This window comes from Humulus lupulus, chromosome X, assembly GCF_963169125.1.
Source record: "Humulus lupulus chromosome X, drHumLupu1.1, whole genome shotgun sequence".
NCBI lineage: Eukaryota > Viridiplantae > Streptophyta > Magnoliopsida > Rosales > Cannabaceae > Humulus > Humulus lupulus.
Window position 1 is genome coordinate 97,622,598 of NC_084802.1, and position 11,083 is coordinate 97,633,680.

Genomic DNA, 11,083 nt, shown 5'->3' on the forward strand with positions numbered 1-11,083 from the left:
GTTTTTTAGGGTGGTGCAGATTCAGCTAAGGCTGAGCAGTGGGTGAGCATGGTTACCACCATCCTTGACTTTATAAGGGTGTCTGGTAATGAAAGGGTGGCTTGTGCCACATATATGTTTCGGGAGGCTGCCCGATTTTGGTGGGAAGTGATATCCCAGACAAGAAATGTAAATGCCCTGAGTTGGGAAAAGTTTCAAACCCTGTTTAATGAGAAATACTATAATGATGTCATCAAGGCTGCAAAAGCTGAAGAGTTCAGCAAATTACTTCAGGGGAGTCTGTTAGTGACTGAGTGTGCCTTAAAGTTTGACATACTAGCCAAGTTTGCAATGGAATCGGTGCCCACTGATGGGACCAAAAGGGAGAGGTTTCTCCAGGGGCTACAACCTAGAATAACCTGTGATGTTTGTATCACCACTGTGGCTGGAGTTACTACTTATGCACAGGTGGTTGAGAAGGCGCTCACTGCTGAGAGCGCAGAAAACAAGATCTAGCGGGACAATGCATCCAGAAGAGAGTTTAGGAGTGTGGGACTTCCATTTATGGGTGTAGGTAGGGGCGGAGGCCCCAATGATTAGAAGAGGAAGGCTCCTAGCACCTTCCCAGCCCCAGGCCTTAATAGGAGACCACATGGAATTTCAATGGGCTGCCAGGGTGGCAGGGAAGACTTATCTTGAGTGCCCTAACTGCAAGAGGCGCCATATGGGGGAGTGTAGGGACAAATCTTGCTTCTTATGTGGAGTAGTGGGACATTTCAAGAAAGATTGTCCGAAAGCAAGGAAAGAAGAGCCAAGGAAGGCAGACAGCTCGGCCCCAGCTTGAGTGTTCGTGTTGACTCAGGCAGAAGCTAAGGCTTCACTCTCAGTAGTTACAGGTTAGTTTTTTAGAGCTGGAACCCCTTATATTGTTTTGATTGATTCTGGTGCTACACATTCTTTTGTTGCCAGTAGAATTATTGAAAGACTGTGTAGACCATGTGATTATTATGCTATGGGGTTTAGAACCTTATTACATACTGGGGAGTTAGTAATATGCAAGAGATAGGTCAGATCATTGCCAGTGACAATGGAGGGACGAGAGTTGTCAGTTGATTTGATAGAGTTGGTTATGACTGACTTTGACATGATTTTGGGTATGGAGTGGTTAGTGAAGTATGGGGCAACCATAGATTGCAGAAGGAAGATGGTAACCTTCGAGTGTAAAGGTGAGGATCCTTTTGTGTTTTTTGGCACTGTGCATGGACCCCGTATACCTATGATATCTATTTTGAGGGCTAGAGATCTATTGCAAGGATGTTGCATAGGATTCTTAGTCAGTGTGGTTGATACCACTCAGGTCATGCTAGTGGGACCAGAGGAGACTAGATTACTCTGTGAGTTCCAAGATGTGTTTCTAGAGGATTTACTAGGGTTGCCACCACACAGAGATATTGAATTTGTGATTGCACTTGCACCAAGGACGGAGCCAGTGTCTAGAGAACCTTACATAATGGCCCCGGCAGAGTTAAAAGAATTGAAAGTATAATTGTAGAAGCTGTTAGACTTAGGTTTTATCAAACCTAGTTTTTCACCATGGGGTGCACCAGTTCTGTTTGTGAAGAAGAAAGATGGTTCTTTGAGGATGTGCATTGGTTACAGAGAACTGAATAAGTTAACAATCAAGAACAAGCATCCTCTGACAAGGATAGATGATTTGTTTGATCAGTTGCAAGGTAAGTGGGTATTCTCAAAGATAGACCTTCGATCTTGTTATCATCAGCTGAGGGTCAAGTAGGGAGATACACCGAAGACTGTTTTTCACAATAGATATGGGAATTATGAGTTATTAGTTATGTCCTTTGGATTGACTAATGCCTCGGTTACTTTTATGGATTTGATGAATATAGTGTTCATGGATTATTTGGACTAGTTTGTGATAGTCTTCATCGATGATATTCTGGTATATTCTCAGTAAAAGTCAGAACATAAGCAACATCTGAGGTTGGTTCTACAGAGACTGAGGGAACACAAATTTTTTGCAAAATTCAAGAAGTGTGAAGTCTGGTTATCTCAGGTAACTTTCCTTGGGCACATTATTAGTAAGGATGGGATTAAGGTAGACCCAGCCACGATTGAGGCGGTCAGAGATTGGCCAAGGCCAAAGAATGCTTCAGAGGTTAGAAGTTTCCTTTGATTGGCAGGTTATTATAGACGTTTCGTGGAAGGGTTCTCAAAGATTGCCACTTCATTGACTGAACAACACGTAAGAATCAGAAGTTTATGTGGTCAGACCAGTGTGAGAACAACTTTCAGGAACTGAAGCAGAGGTTGATTACAGCTCCAGTTCTGAGTCTTCCAACATATTAGGAGAAGTTTGTGATATAATGTTATGCCTCACATCAGGGTTTGGGTTGTTTTTTGATGCAGTCAGGGAAGGTGATTGCTTATGGATCACGTTAGCTGAAGGAGTATGAACAGAGATATCCAACTTATGATTTAGAGTTGGCAGAAGTGGTCTTTGCATTAAAGGTATTGAGGCACTACCTTTATGGGGAGAAGTGTGCGATTTATACTGACCACAAGAGCCTGAAGTACTTCTTCACACAGAAAGACCTGAACATAAGACAAAGGCATTGGCTGGAGTTAGTAAAGGATTATGATTATGAGATTCTGTATCATCTAGGAAAAGCCAACGTGGTCGCAGATGCTTTAAGTTGGAAGGGTTCGAGATAGATTTTCAGTGTGAGGTTAAGATCTAGAGAGTTAGCAGAGGATATGACCAGAGCTGGCATAGAGTTATTAGTGGGCTAGTTGGCCAATTTTACGCTAAAGTCTACGCTGTTGGAGAGAATCAAGGAAGGTCAATTGGGTGATCCATAACTGATCAAGATCAGAGAGGATGTTTTAGATGGAGTATCCAGAGATTATACAGTGTCAGATATGGGCTTGTTAAGATACAAAGGTCGGATATGTGTTCCGTTAGACACTGTTATGAGGCGGGAGATTCTGGATGAATCTCATACTACTCCTTACTCTTTGCATCCAGGCACCACGTAGATGTATCAGGATGTGAGATCGCTGTATTGGTGGCCTGGGATGAACAGGGATGTAGTAGAGTATGTGGCTAAGTGCTTGACATGTCAACTGGTCAAGGATGAGCATCATAGGCCAGCAAGGCTATTGCAGCCTCTAGATATCCCAGAGTGGAAATGGGAGGACATCGCGGTGGATTTCGTGGTGGGGTTACCCAGGACTGTGGGTCAACATGATTCAGTATGGGTTATTGTGGATCGATATACCAAATCAACTCAAATCCATCCAGTGAGGACTACATATATAGTTGACCAGTATGCAGATCTCTATATGAGAGAGATTGTTCGCCTCCATGGACCAGCAAGGTTGATCGTGTCAGATTGAGACCCCACTTTCACTTCCAAGTTCTGGGGAAGTTTACAGAGGGCCATGGGAACATAGTTGAAGTTCAATATTTCTTATCATCCTCAAGCAGATGGACAATCTGAGAGGACAATTCAGATATTAGAAGACATGCTGCGAGCATGTGTGCTGGATTGTGGTGGGTCCTAGAGTAAATATCTACCATTGATAGTGTTTTCCTACAATAACAACTATCAGTCAACTATTGGGGTGGCACCTTATGAGATGTTGTATGGTAGGAAATAAAAATCTCCCATTCATTGGGATGAGATAGGAGAAAGGAGGTACTTGGGTCCTGAGACAGTTCAGAGGACCAGTGAGGCCATTGAGAAGATTAGACCTTGGATGCTCACTTCTCAAAGTAGACAGAAAAGTTATGCAGATCCCAAACGCAGGAACATGGAGTTCCAAGTGGGAGACTATGTTTTCCTTAGACTCTCGCCATGGAAAGGGGTGGGAAGATTTGGGAAGAAGAGCAAGCTGAGCCCTAGATTTGTAGGTCCATTTAAGATCCTAGAAAGGATTGGTCAGGTGGCCTATAGGTTGGCCTTACCACCGGCATTGTCAGCGTGCATAACATATTTCATGTTTCAGCTCTTTGTAGATATGTATCAGATGTGACTCATGTTTTGATTTACGAGGATCTAGAGATTGAGGCAAATCTCTCCTATGAGGAACAACCAGTCTAGAAATTAGATAGAAAGGATAAGGTCTTGAGAAATAAAACTATACCTTTGTTTAAGGAATTATGGAGGAACAACAAGGTCGAGGAAGTGACCTAGGAACTGGAGTCAAATATGTAGAGTCAGTATCTCGAGCTGTTCAGGTTAATTTGGAGGACGAAATTTCTGTAAGGAGGGGATAGTTATAATGTCCCAAATTCCCTAATGTGGCTTGATGTCTGGATTAGGGGGCCAGGAGAGCCGTAATTGATTTAATATGCAATTATGTGATTATATGCATGATTATGTGAATTATATTATTATATGATGATGGTTGCATGCATGTGGGCCCACTTCTTATTAGAAGGGCATTCTTGTAATTTTGGCCCGTTAAGGGTATATTTGTGTAGTTATGTGCATGTTTGGGATTTATGGGTGAGACCACATTATTATGTGGATATGTTTGAGCTATTTGGCATGAGACGATCCTAGAATTCAAGTTAGCGGTTTTTTCATAACGAGGTTAATTATCGAGATATTGGGTAATGAGAATGATTATTTGATTATACATTGGGAGTTAGTGAGATCAGGAGGAAATTCTGGAAATTTTGACTATTTGACCCTTGGGGGCATTTTTGGGACCCCGAGCTTTAGGATTTACTTGAGGATTTACTGAAGGTTTTTGGCTGAGTTTCAAGTGGGGCCGCAGCCATGTTCTTGGGCACCGCGGCCCAAGCTTAGTGAAGATGAGAGAAGAGGCTAAAGGGCGTTGGGGCCGCGGCGCCTGGGAGGCGGGCCACGACGCATGGTGCAGGTAACTTGAGGCTAGCGTCTCTGTTTGGAGGCAGGCCGTGGCTTAGAGGTGTGGGGCCGCGGTGCTTAAGTACAGGTTGGGCCAAAATTGTGTTTTAATCATGGGAACTCAAACCTAAGGCCTCAGGATCGTTCCTCCTACCCGGTTTAGTAGGACTTGACGTCTTGGAGGCTAGGTCTTGGTCCGGTAAACTTTTATTGCTTATTTTATTGATGGGATTTTATATTTGGTTATGATTAGGTGACTGCTAAGGGGCCTAAGGACCGATCATTCTCAAGGGTCGTTCTTTTATTATTTCATGCTCGAACCAGAGGTAAGAGAATTGCACCCAATATGTGACATGCATGGTTATTGATGAGGCATGTTGAATACTCTATATATGGACATTGATTGCATTTTAAATGCTTAGCAGCTTTTCTTATCTGTGAATGTTGCTGACTTATTAGTCAGAAACGACATTGGTGTTAGTACTGGTCGTGATGTCTTGACTTATTAGTCATGATCGGCAGTGGTACTGAGCATTGGTCATATGGTATTGGCTTAAGAGTCAAGAATTACATTAATGTGTTTAACACAAGTCGAAATGATTAGATCTAATCAACATGAGCATTAAATGCTTGACCGACCTTAAGGTCGAAGAAAACTAAAAGCGCTTGTCTGGTCTAAACGCTAATTACTTAGAGCTAGGGCCAAAAGGCTCAGGTGACTGAAACGTCACATGTCTTAGGGAGCAGATCCCCAGAGAAGGACTCATTAGTCATCTATTCAGGGAGCAGATCCCCAGAGATGGACTCATTAGTCATCTATTCAGAGAGCGGATCCCCAGATATAGACTTATCAGTCATCTATATAGAGATAGACTTATCAGTCATCTATACAGAGATAGACTTATCAGTCATCTAAACAGAGATAGACTTATTAGTCATCTATTATTTATTGATATTGTATACATCCAGTAATAAGTTTTCTTGCTGAGCCTTGGCTCACGGGAGCTATGTGGTGCATGTAAATGGAAATATAATCTCACCCAGCCTTGAGTGGAGAGCTTAGGTGGTGATGTGTACATATGCGGTCGCTTGACCACCGCGACCAAGGTGTTTCTCCGAGGAACTAGGGGTTAACCCTACTTTCGCCGCTTAGGTTGGCGGGTTGTAATTTTTACACTATAATGACCATTTTGGATTGTAAATAACTATGTAAACACTTTTATGGGCCCATGTGCAGTTTAATGTTTTAAATAAAATATATCCATTCCTTTTGATCTAGATTTTCACCCTGGCCTATTAATAACACCTAGATGCACGTTTATAACCTAATGATTTGTTTAGCGAGTTAAGCACTATTTAAAGTCCACACTACTGGTCTTGGAGTAACCAGGGTGTTATACTTTTTGTCTTTGGTCTGTATCATATTGATCTAATGCCCTGCACAAAATATTAATATTTATCGAGACGTGAGTCCGGATGAAATTGTAAATTAATTATGTAATATATATAACTTATGTGATAATTATCTCCTTGATTTCCAGATGAAAATGTGAATTTACAGGATCCAAAAATGCCACCGAATGACTGTGTGGCTGAATAATTACTAACATCCTGTGAAAGCTACAACCAAAAAAACTTTTGTGTAAGATGTTTATCAATAAAAAAAATATGTATATAAAATTTAGTTGGCTTACTTGTTGTTCCAAGGACAAATTAGAAAATGTGTGTCTAGCTCCATCTGCAGAAATCGTTTGAAGAGATATTTAGCTCATGCTTCATTGGTTCCTTCATCAGTGGACACTAAAGCAAGATGCATGAAAGTGTACATGTGGTTCAACCCCATCGTTTGCACTAAATCATCGAGCACCCTACTTATAAAAAAAGTCAATAAACTAATCAATTTCAAGTTACACTAATTAAACTATAAAATTTTAAACACCGTTGTACCTCATTTATATTGTCAGCTCAATCTATCCAATCTTCTCATAGTTGAAAAAGTTGATGATATCCTTTTTCAATAACTGAGCATCGTTTGAGAATCCAAATACCCTTTCTACAATCGAAATTTCTACCACGTGGTCACTTTTCCACCGATCAATAAACTTCAACAAACATTTCAACATTCTTGTAATAGGCACTTCTATAGGCTCCTGTGTCAATACCTCTATTATTTGCCTTGATTGTCTTGGTTGTTGAATAGAGGGCGCAAGTGGCTCTTTCATTTGTCCATTAGTAAGGACCCAATGTTGTGGCCATCCAACATCGTACCCGACTGCATGATCAACCAAGGTATAGCTTTCCATTGTAAGCAGATGCGGTAAACTAGCATTCTCTTGATTGGCTACCTCAACTCTCACACGATAATTTCCTGGAGGTAGTTGAACGCTATGTATGTCTGTGCAACAAGTACTTAAAAGCTTTTCTTTTGCAACTATATTTTGTGTCGAACCAAGACACAACTTGCAATTATTTTGTTACATTAAAAAACAATCAAAGTCAGCCTTTTAGATAAACTAATTTATTTTTACCTTATCCAATATATGAAATAATGAGTTAATAAGAAAATATTACCTCATCAGGAATGTTTGACTGTGGTGGTGGGGGAGCGTATGGTGCCTGTGAGGGTGGTGGGTGAGCATATTGTGCCTGTGTTGGTGGTGGAGGGGCATATGGTGCATGTGGTGTATTTGAGGCTCCTCCAACACTAGAACCAGATGCATTTGATGATCCAAACGCACCACTTTTTTTATACTGAATATGCGCCATCAATTGGTTTAACTTTTCCTCCAGTTGATGTGCCCTTTCTTCAGATTGACGCCCTTTCTCTTCAAGGTCTTTATAACGAGCATCTTCCACACCTTTTTATTTTGTGGTCGAATCTTCTTGGCAGTGGGCTGTGAAAAAATGCACGTAGAACGACATGCCCACCGACTCCCCCAACACGTCCCCCATGCTCTGGTGTGCCTAATGTCATAGTTAGTATATCGTATGGACCTTCCTCCACCAACTCGCCATCTCCTACTTTTTGCCTGTATTATGCCTGTATACATAAAACAATTAAATCACTTAGAATTTAACACACACGTTAATAATTAAAATTAGTAAAAAAAAAAAGTCTAAGAAGACTTACAATCCTCTTCACCACCTCTCGAGATTCTTCATGAAAAACTTCTCCTTTCTTATTCATCCGTGCCCGTGTCCACATCTCAGATCTGTCATATTCAGTCAACTCATGACCCAGTTCCTGCTCCATTTTTTTCTCTACCAGTGCATAACCACCACGTTTTGAGTGATGTGGATACTTGTTATGAGCTTGAGCATCTTGTTTTATTTTCCTTATCTCTTCCCACTCTCGTGTTAGTCTTTTCACAATTTTTTTTTTTCCAATCTTCAGGATCATAATATTCGATGTAGTCTGATGGCGGTTTGTCAAGAAGCTTAGAAGCTACCTTCGTATATACATAAACAAGATCTTTTGTTAGTCTTGTTTTCCAGTTTCTCCATGTCTTTCCTGCTTCTTTGAGAACGTATGTGTTTAACAGAATTTGGTAGTTTGAACTTACCCTTCACAAAATTAACAATAAAATTTTAAACTTTTTTTTTCAATAGATTAATTTCTTAGGATAAATTCAATAGTTAATATTAAAGCTTACCTAGATTTGACCCCATATATTTCCTTTCTAGCCTTCGATATTTGTTTCCAATTGTTGACATTTAAAGGAAGGGTTGTGCGTGATAGAAGACCAATGGTGTAGTTCATCTTGGACCCCCCTTTTCCCATCGCTCGACCAAAGCGATTATACTTGGCCTCATAATTGCGACCCTCACTTCTTACTTTGAATACATCACTACATATCGTTTTGCCCCTATACTTCTTATATTGTGTATTTGTTGGTGTGGTAGGATCGACGCCCTCTGGACCATTACCATCATCATCAGCAAATAGATCGCCTTGATCATCATATGGTGGATCCATAATCAATGAAGCTGCAGTTAAATGAACAAAAATTGTATATGTTAGTTGACTTAAATCTTGTATATAGTATTGTATAGAACTCACAAAATGCATAAAAACAAAATAACAAAATAATAAAATTAATATACATATATAACTTTAATTATCTACCAACAACCCATCACCATTCTCGCATATATTGTCATCATCATTATCAATGGTGACATCAATAGGCGATGAAGACATTGTAAATGTTTCTTGTTCAAGTAAAATATAATCACTCCCAAACTCTGAGTAGATAATCTTTTTGTTGACTTATTAGGACAACTGACTATCGAGCATCTACTAGATCACTCACATAAAATACTTGCTTGGCTTGTGACGCCATTATAAAGTGGTCAGATTTATGTCCTATTCTGCTTAAGTCCACCAGTGTGAATCCTAACTCATCTGTTTTGACCTTGTTGTCACTTTTCACACAATCACACAAGAAGAAAGGAATCCAAAATGTCACATATCTAGTTCCCAAATTTATTTGATCACACCATAAAATGTCATATTACATTGTATAGGATTTTTATCTTTGGAACTAGATATTTGAAAAGTCTAGGCGATAATAGTAACAACATTATTCTGTCTTTTTAATATTATCATGTTCCATGGTGTTAAATTGAGTACCGTTTATATAGTAACATTAATATTTAATTATACTCATTGAAGACCTCGTGCTATCCATTTTAGTGTTTCAGACACTTTGTTTCTGGTGTTATTCAACATCTAGAACAGGCAACGTAAAACAAAGTCTATAAAAATGTAACAAGTTAAAATAAAATAAAACTCAAACAAGAACAAGACAAGTATTTTACCTCATTCTTTAACCAAGTACTGAAATTTCAATAATGTTCATCTTGTACCCATTTTTTATTTTGAGGCTTGTTAGGATAAGTAGTCTTGATCCAATTAAAATATTCTCTTCAAGAAAAACTATTTATATCAACAAACTACATTAATTAACAATATAATCAAATAGCAAAATAAGACTAACCATACATATGTATAGGAACTTACTCGATATATGGTTGAATGTCATCAATGTTTTGTAAGACTAGGCGATGTGTTTCATCTCTATCAGATTTATTTACTTATGAAACAACACAACCTCTACAACCTTTACTTATTTCAAACTCAATTTTAGGAGAGCACATCCCAATACTCACAACACATGATAAGTACTCTGAGCAGAATTCCATTGTTTCTTCAACGATGTAGGATTCAACAATGCAACCCTCAGGTCTTCTTCTATTTCTAACATTACCTTTTAAAATCTTCATATACCGTTCAAATGGCTACATCCATCTCAAGTATATTGTTCCACAAAATTTTACCTTTCACACCAAATGAACTATTAAATGAATCATTATGTCAAAAAATGAAGGTGGGAAATACTGCTCCAACTCACACAAAGTTATCACGGGATTTTTTTGGAGATTGTCCAACATTGATACATCTACCACTTTACAACAAATAGATTTAAAGAAGAAGTATAGTTTGGTAATTGCATATTGAACTTTTTTGGGAAACACAGAGTGGATAGCCACCGGTAGAAGACTTTCAAGTAGTGTATGGTGATTACGAGACTTCACTCCAACTAAATGCAAATTTTGCATATCTACCAATGTAGAAATATTTGAAGAATAACCTTCTAGTACTTTCACATTCGACAAAGAATGATATAGCATTTGTTTCTCTTCTTTAGACAGTGTATAACACGCAGGTGGTAAGTAGGTTCATCTCTCACCAACCTCTGGTTGTAGCTTTTTGTGTATACCCATTAATTTTAAATTCAACCGAGCGTTAATTCCATCTTTACTTTGATCAGGAATTTTCGGCAATGTACTAATTAAGCTATCCGACACCTTTTTCTCAATGTGCATCACATCCAAGTTATGCTGCAAAACCAAATGCTCCCAATATTCAAGCTAAAAAAAATAGATTTCTTCTTCCAACAACCTGTCACACCATCTACAACCTCCTTTTTTTTCACATATAACATTTTTTTCTCTTATTTGTACAATCTATAGGCTTATTGAACTTGGATTGGACTTTGGTCAACTTTATTAACAATTGTCCTCCAAGTAAAGGTGTTGTAGCCTTTCCAAATTCAGGTTTACTATTGAAGGCATTTGTCCAACTTCGAAATTCATGATCTTCAGGTAAGAACTTTTTAAATAATCAGAATGAGCCACCTCTT